The sequence below is a fragment of the Capricornis sumatraensis genome, chromosome 8 (genome assembly GCF_032405125.1).
Source record: "Capricornis sumatraensis isolate serow.1 chromosome 8, serow.2, whole genome shotgun sequence".
Lineage (NCBI taxonomy): Eukaryota > Metazoa > Chordata > Mammalia > Artiodactyla > Bovidae > Capricornis > Capricornis sumatraensis.
Genome location: NC_091076.1, coordinates 87,924,868 through 87,927,892, shown reverse-complemented (window position 1 = coordinate 87,927,892; position 3,025 = coordinate 87,924,868).

The following is a 3,025-nucleotide window of genomic DNA, read 5'->3' as shown; positions in this document are numbered from 1 at the left end:
AAAAAAGTATTTATTTATTTACTTGGCTGCATCAGGTCTTAGCTGTGGCACACAGGTGCAGTTGCTCCAAGGCATATGGGATCTTAGTCCCCCTATCAGGGGTTGAACCCATGTACCCTGCATCACAGGATGGATTCTTAACCACTGGACCACCAGGGATTACCAGGGAAGTCCCCTATCCTTCCCTTTAAAAGTAGGAGCATAAATAACTTAAAATTCTAGAAAATTATGAACCAGAGACAGTGGGGGTGAGTTTGAGCCCCATCAGGACTGAGGAGTTTTGTTCCTATAACAGGTCCACAGGTCAGGATGGCCATCACAGGTTCCTCTGCCCAGGCCTGGGTCTACATGTAGGAAAGTCTTCATTTCCACACTAGAGAGATGTCTTCAAAAGGCAAATTCCCAGTGGCCTGTCCCAAATCTCGTGTCAGAATTTTCAGAGGTGTGGCCTTGGAAACTACAGTCTTAACAAGGGCCCCCACACAATTCATATCATCAGGGAAGTTTGGGAAACACTAGGCCAATTTTTTCCTTTGAGGGTGGTGACAGGACCATCAGAACACATAGTGGAGCTTCTTAAAATGCAGATTCCTGAACCCCTCAGTAGGACCTATTGATTCAGAATTTCCAGGAGCAGACCTTGAAATATGCATTTTTATGAGCACCCAAAGTGAAGCATATGGGCTGATATTTACTCGTCAGCCCTTCTGCAGTGTGAACTACAGGTCACAAGGGGGCCAGACTGTCTGGTCAGTCTGTTTTAGATGGCAGAAGTGAATGAGATGATTAAAATGTATCTCCTAAAGGCAATCAAGCAGTATAAATCCCTCCACCATCAGTTCAGTTCAGTCACTCAGTTGTGTCTGACTCTTTGTGATCCCATGGACTGCAGCACACCAGGCCTCCCTGCCCATTGCCAACTCCCAGAGTCCACCCAAACCCATGTCCATTGAGTTGGTGATGCCACCCAACCATCTCATCCTCTGTTGTCCCCTTCTCCTCCTGCCTTCAGTCCTTCCCAGCATCAGGGTCTTTTCCAATGAGTCAGTTCTTTACATCAGGCGGCCAAAGTATTGGAGTTTCAGCTTCAGCATCAGTCCTTCCAGTGAATATTCAGGACTGATTTCCTTTCTGATGGACTGGTTGGATCTCCTTGCAGTCCAAGGAACTCTCAAGAGTCTTCTCCAACACTACAGTTCAAAAGCATCAATTCTTCAGCGCTCAGCTTTCTTTATAGTCCAACTCTCACATCCACACGTGACTACTGGAAAAAAAGCTTTGACTAGATATCTGGACCTTTGTTGGCAAATAATGTTTCTGCTTTTTAAAATGCTGTCTAGGTTGGTCATAACTTTTCTTCCAAGGAGCAAATGTCTTTTAATTTCATGGCTGCAGTCAGCATCTGCAGTGATTTTGGAGCCCAAGAAAATAAAGTCTGACACTATTTCCACTGTTTCCCCATTTATTTCCCATGAAGTGATGAGACCAGATGCCATGATCTTAGTTTCCTGAATGTTGAGTTTTAAGCCAACTTTTTCACTCTCCTCTTTCACTTTCATCAGGAGACTCTTTAGTTCTTCTTCTCTTTCTGCCATGAGGGTGGTGTCATCTGCATATCTGAGGTTATTGATATTTCTCCTGGCAATCTTGATTCCAGCTTGTGCTTCATCCAGCCCAGCATTTCTCAAGTTGTACTCTGTATACAAGTTAAATAAGCAGTGATGACAATATACAGCCTTGACATACTCCTTTCCCTATCTGGAACCGGTCTGTTGTTTCATGTCCAGTTCTAACCCTCCACCATAGGCAATGCTATCTTGTAGAGCTCTAAATTTTTACATATCACCTTCCTTCAGGAGCACTAATGCTCTGAGAGGGCTCCCTTGCCATCGCTTTGGTGCTTTTACACAGTGGAATTAAAGCTTAAGGGTCTTTGAACTTTCCTGGTTGTCCAGTAGTTAAGCATCTGCCTGCCAATAGAGGGGACACAGGTTCAATCTCTGGTCCAGGACAAGGTCCCACGTGAACGTGCGCCGTACCACAACTACTTAGCCTGCGCTCTAGAGTCCATGTGGGGCAACTACTGGAGTCTCTGCGCCTAGAGCTGGTGCTGCACAAGAGAAGCCACCACAATGAGAAGCCTTGGCACTGCGAAGAAAAGTAGCCCCAGCTCACTGCAACTAGAGAAAGCCTGTGCACAGTAATGAAAACGCTGTATAGCCATAAACAAATAAATAAAAGCTTAAGGATCTGTTTCCAGATCTTCTCAGGCACCACTGTCCTGTTGTTCTGTCCCCTTAGTACACGCCTTACAGGGTCAGCTCTCAGGTCAAGTGCCCTGGACCTAAGTAGGCTAGGCTGGCAGAGGACAAAAGGTATGGAGATCAACCTTTTCATGGTTAGCATGGTTCTACTTCCAGGGCCGGCATTCGTGACTGTCTCAATTTCAGCCAGAAGTGGAAAACAAGGCAAAGTGTAGTTAAAGCAGCGGGGCCAGATCAGTCAGAGTAGAAACATATCAATACATTGCAAGGGGGTCACATTTTGACTGTGGTGAGTCTTTTTTAAAAAACATTTTTATTTATTTTGGACTGGGCTAGGTTTTCGTTGCTGTGTGCAGGCTTTCTTTAGTTGTGGGGAGCAGTGGCTACTCTTCATTTCGGTGTGCAGGCTTCTCATCATGGTGGGTTCTCTTCTTGCAGAACGCAGGCTGTAGGCATGGGGCTTCAGTAGTCGTGGCTCCCAGGCTCCAGAGCACAGGCTCAGCAGCTGCGGTGGACGGGCTTAGTTGCCCCCCAGCATCTGGATCTTGCCGGACCAGGGACTGAACCCATGTCTCCTGCACTGGTAGGCGGATTCTTTACCCCTGAGCCAGCAGGGAAGCCCTGAGGTGAGTCTTAACTGTCTACTTACCTGCATGTCTTTATGAATCTATCTGCCCACCTACCTACCCAACATTCCAGAAATATAGGTAAGAGTGCCTGCCAATGCTCTAGACACACGAAGGGAATATAAGTGGGCCTAC